Source organism: Crotalus tigris, unplaced genomic scaffold, assembly GCF_016545835.1.
Source record: "Crotalus tigris isolate CLP2741 ecotype Arizona unplaced genomic scaffold, ASM1654583v1 scf7180000017857.1083437, whole genome shotgun sequence".
Classification (NCBI taxonomy): Eukaryota; Metazoa; Chordata; class Lepidosauria; order Squamata; family Viperidae; genus Crotalus; species Crotalus tigris.
The window spans coordinates 239,518-249,475 of NW_024096679.1; the positions used below are offsets into that span (position 1 = coordinate 239,518).

Consider the following 9,958-nt stretch of genomic DNA (forward strand, 5'->3'; position numbering starts at 1 on the left):
TCTGCACCAAGGCTGCTGATTTAAAACCTTTTCATTGGTTCTCAGGCACACAAAGTTGTGCTTTATCATGCTTCAGGAGAAGCATTTTCTAATCCTAGATGGAGATACTTTTTTGGTGCAATTTAGTTGTTATAGTTGTATTGATAACCTATTAGGAAGGTCTTTCATTAGTATGTGTTCACTATTGCTGTATTTTTATAGTAGAAAGTTTCACTTCTTAAAAGCCTGCTCAATTAATTTTTTAAAATAAGATCATCTCAAATTTTCCTTAATCAGTGTTTTCCCTCTTCCTATGAAATATTGCTCATGTTATGAGATTAATATGTTTCATATATTTCTTAGATGCCCTTTGAAATTTTAGTCTTTTTCCTTCTGTTCTTATTTAGATTATTGCTTGCTTCGAACATGCTATTTCCTTTTTAGACGTTTGGTGTCACTTATCCCCAGTTATATGAAATTTGCGAACATTTAATTCTAATTATGTCTGCAATGCTACTTCCAACTTTCTACCAGTAGATGTCAGCCCATCACCAGAGTTGACTTATTTTGAAGATAATTAATATGAATGAATCAGTGGTGTTGTTACATTTGCAAAATGATTTTGAAGAACTGGTCTGGAGAGGAGCATTTCTTGATTTTCATTAATGTAGCTGAACTTTTTTCCAGGTTCTGGAATTGCTGAGAAAGTTGCCCCTGCTATAAAACAAATGCAATCTTAAAGTAGCAAGAGTTTTTCTCTAAATTTATTCAAAGGACACCTGAATAAAGTTGGGTTACATTAATAAACAACAGAGTGGTGATGAGCTAGTGTGCCATCATCCAAAGCATTTCTGAGTCATTTTCATAATATACACAACCCTATAAATCAGCTAGTTCACCATAAATAACAGAAATATCAAGGAAAAAAGTAATAACTATACTGTAATTTGAAAACTATAATTAACCACATAAACTACAATTCATAAATTATAAGAATTATATTCATAATTGAGAGGTGGTTTGGTGTAGTGATTAAGGGAAAATGGGAAATCATGAAATCTAGATCCGCCTTATGCATCATGCCAAGCTGGGTGACCTTGGGCCAGTTATTCTCTTTCAGCCCTAGAAAGGAAGCAATGGAAATCTATTTCTGAAAAATCTTGCCAAGAAAATTGCAGGGACTTGTCCAGCCAGTCTCTGAGAATTAGGCATGATTGGTTCGAAGAAAATAACAATTGGTAGTCCAAGAAAAAAAAAAAAAAACAGGAGTCGTTTAGGACATAGAGTGTAAGCATGGTAGCAGCCATTATGTAGGAAGACAGGGTAGAAGATTAGCAGAGCACATTCATGAACACCAACAGCTTCAGGTGAAGAGGGGACTGTCCCAGATCACAGCTTTTTTTTTTTTTTTACACTGCATTAGACGTGTGAGACGTGCTCCTCTAAATTTGCTTTCCTTTTTACAGGTTAAGAGCCTTTCACATCTAATTTCAGTGGAATGCCACCTTGCGGCTTTGAAACACTTTGGACATTATACTAATATGAATAATACTAGCTTTGCTTTTTTTTAAAACTGGGACAACAGAAGATTTATTGATGCCCCAGCAATATTCCCACAAGCCAATATGTCCACAATATTTCTCTTTTTGCTCAAGGAAAACATTCAGCACAATACTTCGTCAGCAGAGCTCTCCACTAATATACTTGCTCATCATTCCTTTACATTTAAGAAAATTATGTTCAGGAAGAGGATGATTGTAGAAAGTAAGAATGCTGCAGCTTACTGAGTCTGATGTGAAATTGGGGTGAGGACCATTTCTCTGCATATGCAAAATGAAGATTCTGCTCAGAATTGGGTGCCCAAGGCAGTGGATATATGAGATTGATTACCATGAATAACAAATTCAGATATGTTGTCAACCTGAAATCCTGGTCAATGATAATGTAGATAAATGAGGTTGGTATAGCATCAAAGTTAAACCCCCAAAACCTTGAGATTCGCACAGTGTATGAACTGAGCTTCAATATAGTTTGGTGTTCTAGGTATCTGAAAGTTTTTTAAAAAAAAAACCCTGCAAAATCAGTGCTTTTGTCTTTAACGGAACACTAATTTCTTAGATATGGTGCCTTCGTACAGATTTTCTTCTGCATGAAGCTGATTATAACATTTATGCATTTACATTTCATATTTCCAAACTGCCATTCTCCCTCAAAGAAGGGGGGCTGGGCGGTTTTTTACAGTACAATCTTTATACTGATTAAATAGAAATTTGATAGATAAGAGCAAATAATATATAAATAGCTTTGGTAGTCCGAAAGCTGCATAATTTCAGTGTTTGTTGTTTGTTTTTATGTCTTCCCCTGTTACCATAGTGAACAATTAAATTAAATGGAAATCACAATATAAAGCTTTAAAAAGCATACAATGCTATCCCCTCACAATGGAATTTTTCAAGAAACCCTGCAGTGATATGGAAAGTTCTACTTAAAGAGAAATAATATCCAGTTAGGCAACAGCTAAAAGGAAAAGACCTATATTTGTGACTATGGCAAAAAAAAAAAAAGAATAATAGGCTATTCGCATAGAGAAAAATTACATTACATTTGTATTACTTTCGATACTGCTAATGGTGGCTTCCAAAAGATTGAATTCTTTTGCCCAGAATCATATTTCATTCTGCAAAATATTAACTTACCCCTAAGAACCAGTAGCAGCAATAGTAGTAGTAGCACCATGAGATGTTTAATGGCTGCAGAGATCTCAGAAAGAAAACCCCACTGTGTAGGAACTCTTGGATATCTAGTTAAATCCTTGATGGCACACGATTTTGCTTCAGAATAGTTGCATGAATGAACCTTCACCTTGATGTCTAGAGACTCTCTTCCTGTTTGCTATTTTTTTCCCTTCATTTCAGGGCCCTTTTTGAACCAAAACAACCATAGAAAGGACACATTGCTGGAGACAGCTATTTTTTTTTTCACTCTGAGGAACAAAGTTGTATCATTCTTTTCACCCTTCCCATATTTTTCTATTGGTGACTGCTTTCTGTTTGTCAGTACCAGGTGCCGGACACCCATTGCCATATTCTAAAGTTAAATGCTAAGAGATGGGATGAAGATTTGAATTAAATATACTGTAGTTGTCTGCATGCTTAATACGTTTATGTTGTATCTTCAAAGTAATTTGATCGTTTTAGGTGACTTGGGTTTGGAATGATGAGGTATGGAATGATGAGTTGCTAGAAAGGTGGTATGGTTTGCATATTTTGTTTAGTGCCAAGAAGTATTTGTTCATTGCCAAGCTGTCATGCTCACTGATTGGGGTAACCCAATATGCTATGGCAGACATGTCAAGCACAAGGCCCGGGAAGTGGTTTCATGTGGCCCGCGATGCCATCCTGGAAACACGCCTTGGCACTTGCCCCGGTCCCACCCCTTTCTGCTAGAGAGCCTCAGATCTGTCCCACTCCTGCCCAGGCCCCCATAGGCATCCTTGATGCGAATGATGTAGACCTAGGCATGCCCACCCAGTAGGCCACACCCACTCCATCCACGCCCACCCAGTAGACTGCACCCACCCTGGCCACACCCACCCGGCCCACCCAGGGCAACCGCAATGCTGATGCGGCCCTCAGTGAAATTGAGTTTGACACCCCTGTGCTATGGTGTTGGTTTGCTTTTCGCACGGGCTATTGGGTGAATCCAGGCACTAGCAGTGGCAAAACCTGCTTTATAGCTTAATAGGATGGGTGATCCCATCCTATTGTGATTTAACAAACCATAATTAAATAATACATATGAAGGGAGAACTGATGGTTGGGTTTACATACTGCACTGAAAATTGGGCTGATTGTATCTTATTCAAGGCAGGGCTGGGATTTTCCATTTGGAAGATTTTTCTTGGTTTTATTATTTTCTTCCACGACATGAAGCCTATTTTAAAGCATATACAACATTTTTCATGTTTTGCTGTCTCCCAGGGAGGAAAAAGTACAATACCCATATTGTGTATTTATGGATAATATTGCCATTTATGGACAGTGCAGTGAAAAGACTGAGTTAGCCCACACAATTTATTTCCGTATTAGTGCTGACTGCAGTTGGGCAAAGATAAAAGAGCACTTCTGTTTAATGAAATAGTTTTGGTGCTTTTTAAAAAATCTACAGCACTGTTGTTCATTAGCCCTGTTTGCCTACATCAGGGTCAAGCAACAAGAGATTGAACAAATGTGGAGTGCAGTTTCCTGCTTATTAGGAAATTAACTTAAGCAGGATTGGATTTGCCTTGGTTAATAGATCAGATTGCTTACTTAACATTGATGTTTTGAATGCCTGATTTTCTCTTTTAATTAAAACAAATGAAGGCAGGCATCACATTTGTCTAGTCCAGTGATGGCGAACCTTTTAGAGACCGAGTGCCCAAACTGCAATCCAAAACCCACTTATGCATCGTCGGGTGCTGGGTGGGTGTGGCCCAGTGGGTGGGCATGGCCAATTGGGTGGGCGTGGCTGTGGTGGTAAAGGCAGACTGGGTGGGACTAAAAAGTTCAATCAATCAATTCCAACTTTGCAAGATCTTTTTTTTCCCACAAGAAATTGAAATTGATTGATTGATTGAACCTTTTTTTTTTTTTTTTGCACATGGCAGTGGAGGCCTAAAGTGAAAAGGTTTTATAAAACCCAGCTGAAGGCCTAGGACTGAGGTGACGGTTCGCGTGCCCACAGAGAGGTCTGAGTGCCGCCTCTGGCACCCGTGCCATAGGTTCACCACCACTGGTCTAGTCTATTACTGAGATACCATATTAACAAACAGCTACATTTTTCCATAAGTACAGCATTCAGACTTTTTTTTTTTTTACTTTGCCCAAGGAATGGGGGAGACATTGGTTTGTTTGCTTATAAATCTTTTTTCTTCTTCTTACAGTTTCAGCTTTCAGAGAGTGCTGGGTTTTCAATCTTTTATACAAATAGCAATTTTCCAGATAGGCGCTTAGGTTGTAAATTAGACATCCAGGCCACAGGTAGTTCTCAAATTACAACGATTTGTTTAGTGACCATTTAAAGTTAAGATGGCATTGAAAAATGAACTTACAATCGATCCTCACACTTATGACCATCACAGCATTCCCATGATCACGTGGTCAAAATTTGAGCACTTGGCAACTGGCATGTATTTATGACAGTTGCAGCTTCCCGGAGTTGTGTGATCTCCATTTGTGAACTTCCCAGCTGACTTCCAATAAGCAAAGTCAATGAGAGAACAGAAATTTGCTTAAAGACCACATGATTCGCTTCATGACCAGTGATTCATGTTAGCAACCGTGGCAAAAAAAAAGTTCTTAAAATTGGGCACTACTCACTTAACAGCTGCCTCACTTAACAATGGAAGTCCTAATTATGACCTTTAAGTTAAGGACTACCTACACTTTTGGTAGAATTGAACACCTCAGGCCGCTTTTAGCTTGAGAACTGAAGCTACTCCAGATGTTGGGGAGAATACATTTCCTATCAGCGGAAGGGATTATTTTTTTTATAGAGAGGCACGTTTATCTCCTTTAGAAAAATGTTGATCCACCCAGAGGAAGGGAACGGGCTCTCCTCTACCCGATTTAATGACACAGTTGGAAACTTGTGAGGATTCTGTATTAAGCCAGATCCATCAGATCCCATTAGAAGTGATTTATCCCATAGCAAAACTCTGAGCAATTGGTATCACAAGGCCCAAAGCAGCAGCAGCAGCAGCAGCAGCAAAGCAGCTTCTACTGCCTTATAGAGTTGTCGGCTCAGTATTTATTTTCCCAACCAGGAAAGCTGATTGTCAAACCAAATCGGAAGCACATTGGCTTCAGGACTGGGGAACTGGTTTCACTGACTGAAGTCAAGAGATGGACCACATTATCAGAAATGCTACTTTATGGTGGCTCACATGGGAACCAGCACCCCTTTCCCAATTCAGAGGAAGCCCCTCAGTGAAAGGTGGGAGAGGCTTGGGAGCCCATACTTTATGGGCGAGAGATCCTCCTCCATCTTTGCTGTGCCTCATTGCCAAGATCCTTCCAGTATAATCTTGCTTCTTAGCCAGGTGACTAGTGTTATCTTTAAAGCTGTGGAAGCACCTTGGGCTATATATAGATTTTTCTCCTGTTGATGACATGCTGGTGTATGATTGATCTCTGCTCAATGGAGAAAGAAAAGAATAAGCCCAACCTTGGCATGCCTGATCCTGTAAAGTCTTCAGAACGGATATCTCTGGGGCAAGTGCTCTAGGTCAGCGTGCCAAGGACAACTTTAATAAGACAATAGTTATCATTGAAAGCATATGCCAAGAATTTCTCCTCAGTCGTAATGTTTTTCTGACTTCACTTAAGTACTTGAATAAAAGAAACTGGAGGAAGCAGAAATAAAGTTGGAAGAAAAAGCAACTTCTGAATGACAGTTATCAAGTTCATGTAACTTAGGGCTGAAAAAGTAAGAACTTAGTAATGTCTTCATATAAGATGAATCGCATCAACAATTCTTTCGTATTATGCATGCTGACTTTCCTGTGTAAGAAGCTGCCTTAATGCAAACCAGGCTTTTGAATTCATCTCTCATAACAAACAATGACCCATGGATCATTTGCAATTGTGTCTAATTTGTGCCCCCAGCATCCAAGATTATGTCATCAGAATTCATGGAAAAAGATATCAATAATTCCTTTTTAATTTTTTTTTGCTTCCTCACAAGTATGGGTTGAAATTGAAAAAGAAAACCTCTAGAATGAGAAATACAAGACTGAATTTTGGAACAGAGGTGGCAGGATTGGAGAGCTTTTTAAGGATAAAATTGAGAATGATTTATCTTCCAGAGGTTTTCTGTTTCCATTCAGCTGCCCAATATTGTTTCTGCCTCATTCTTTGATGTCACTCTCCTTTTTTTTTTTAAGCAGGGGTCTTCAAACTTGGCCCTTTTATGACTTGTGGACTTCCAACTCCCAGAATTCCTCAGTCAGGCACTCTGGCTGAGGAATTTTGGGAGTAGGAGTCCCCAAGTCATAAAAGGGCCAAGTTTGAAGACTCCTGTTTTTAGTGATGATCCTTGGGCTCATCATCTGGTTGAGAGAAATTACAGTTGCCCAAGAGAAAATCTACACCCAGGATTACATGTTCTATTTTAGGTGCAGGTCCCAGAGCCCTTTCTCAAATCGGTATCAAATTACACATTTAAAATATGACAGAATTGGGAAATTATTAAATATAGAAAAGGTGGGGGTTTTTTTGTTTTTGAGGCTGGAAAAATGTGTCAGAAACCTTCCTGTGGCTAACTGTCTTTATTATTATTTCTATTTCATACCTCTGGCCCTGATCTGTAGTTAATTTGATCTTCTGATGACTTGTGGTTGGGGTGAATTAAAGGGTGCGGTAGAGCTTCTTTCACCTTAACCATCACTTTCCAAATCTCTTTTACGAGAGACGGGGGAGGTGAATTCCTTTTTCTGGTCAAGGCTAAATTACTCTCATTATATGTTAATTGTGTGGTTTTCAGATGCATCGTTGGGTTTCTAAATTAAAGTCTTAAACAAGAAAAAGAAATTCTCACTGAAGCTGATTGCATAACCCAACTCTCTTCTGCCATAGTCCTGATAAAACAAAGAAAACTCCTAAATGCTGCAATTAACAGTAGACCATGAATCTTCAATGTTTACCTCTAAGGTGTTTTGTGTATGTTTGTTGAAATCACACAGCTGAGGAAAGAAGAGTCAATGTGGTCCTAATGAAATCGCCCCCCCCTCCATTTACATACACTGAAATGAAAACTTAATTGGGCTGTTGACTATATTACTGGCCTAGCCATAGGCATCTGCAGAAAGCCGTAATTTTCTCAGAATAACAAAATGTGTTGTGATGTCATAACACAAACACTGTCCATCATGTACTTGCATGCAGTGCTGTGATGCAGAAACAAAATGTGTAGAATTTGCATCACAACATCGGAACAAACATTTTGTCATTTACCCCTTTTGCCCCTCCCTATGGATGCCCACGGACCTAATATGTTATATCCTAGTTATAATATTAATATGGATTCTCTGGCTAGCTTCATTCACATTCTCCAAAACATACAATAACAGTAAACCTTGTTCAAGCCATTAAGTCTGGGTTTGCACATCATACTAAACCACAGTTTCCTGAACAAGACATAGTGACTGAATTTACGATATGCTGAACCATAAATCATGGTTTACAACCTACAGAGGCTTAATACTTTAAGCTGTTCAGAGTTTTCAGGAGTGAGATGGGTGACATATAAATGTAATAAAGAAATAAGCTAGAAGCAAACCAATCATGGCTTAGCATCATCAGTAAACACAGCTTAATAGTGTAAAGCTAGATGCTCCAAATCATTGAATTGTGTACAACTTCTCAAGCCTACTAGTACATCATATTCTCAGGGCATATCTCTGTGAGAACTATATCAGCTGCAGAGAAATGGTTCGAAAATATACAAATATCTTTATATTAAGCAGCTATCATAGATTCCCAAACCTATGTTTGAAATAAGGATGCGGAACTTAAAATAGAATAGAATAGAACTGGAAGGGACCTTGGAGGTCTTCTAGTCCAGCCCCCTGCTCAAGCAGGAGAATCTATACCGTTTCAGACAAATGACTGTCTAGTCTCTTCTTAAAAATCTCCAGTGGTGGAGCGTCCACTTACCTTTAGACTGCTTTAATTTTGAAGTTTGTATCTGTAGGACTTCTGTGGGAGATCACAGGGAGAAAATGCCCTGTTGTTATATTGAATTGTGATGTCACTAATATTGGTGTTATGACCCAAATCAGAGTTAGCTCCATGGGTGACTGTTGTGATTATCATAATCACAGGTCTAAGTCATTTGTCTGGTGGTTCTGAATTTCCCACATCAAGGTTTCTCAACCTTGGGCAGCTTGAAAATGTGTGGACTACAACTTCCAGAATTGCCCAGCCAGCACAGTTAGCTGGGGAATTCTGGGAACTGAAGTCCACACATTTTCATGTTGCTAAGGTTGGGAAACACTGCCCTAGATTAAGAAAGGCTGCTGACTTTTCTCTGTGAGAAGTACAGAAATAATGAATAACCAGATTTTAAGTTGGCAGTTCCAACCTTCTGCTTGGAATGTTTTCTGACAGCACAAGATGGTTCTCTATCTAAAGATCCTTGCTGAAAGCAATCCAAAATAATACAGTAACAAAATGATACACTTCTTTTTACCATTTTTAACCCTCCTTTCCTAACTTTCTAATTATTCTAGAAGCATCAGGTTCTGGTAAATTAATGTTTTGTGGAGAGTGGAAGAAATATATATAGCTCATCCAGGTCATGTGATGTGTAAATCTGTTAGAATGAAAAGAGAACTTGTGATCCTTCATATATGGTTAGATCAGCTCTCATCTTTTTTTTTTATCGTTTTCCATCTCCAGTTGACCAACTCCTAGAGTTCCACGGTCCTTGGAGTTGTAGCTGCCACTTTAAGTTCATGACCTGCTTCTTCTACAGCTTAAGAACTTTGCTAAATCAGAATAAAAAACATTATCTAGAGCAATTTCCAAATGCTGTGTGATTATCTCCTGCTTATTAAACCTTGCCTGCAACCTTGCCATTCCTTAGTTGGCGCCAAATAAAGAATGTTATAATGTAAATAACTTGTGTGTACAGAGAATGTCCTGATTATGCTAAGTCAAGGTTTGCTTAATCATAATTTGCTGGGTAAATCAAAATTGATTACTCATTCTGTTATGTCCCGAGCCTTTGCAAACGGCTCGGGCGTTTGCAGGCAGTCCCGGGCAGGTGCAAAGCTGCCCGGGACCAGACAGGCTGTCGCCAGCGCCGTGCGCATGCGCGGGTGCTGGCGCGGGAAAAGTAACCCATTTACCCGGGAGTTGCCTATATAAGAGGCTGCGAGGCGTTTGGGCGAGGCTGAAGCCATCTTCCTGTAAGCTGAACGCTGAATAAATGAAAC

The 9,958-nt window shown here is 39.1% G+C and overlaps 1 protein-coding gene across 1 annotated transcript in view; it reads right to left on the minus strand.

The window, feature by feature from the left end:
• BRDT (bromodomain testis associated) overlaps positions 1 to 8,726 on the minus strand; it is a 50,928-nt gene extending 42,202 nt beyond the window's left edge. Inside the window, exon 1 of the mRNA XM_039343501.1 lies at positions 8,676 to 8,726. The gene's annotated coding sequence lies outside the window, so the exon portion shown is untranslated. The remainder of the gene's footprint in view (positions 1 to 8,675) is intronic.
• Between the last annotated feature and the right edge of the window lie 1,232 nt (positions 8,727 to 9,958).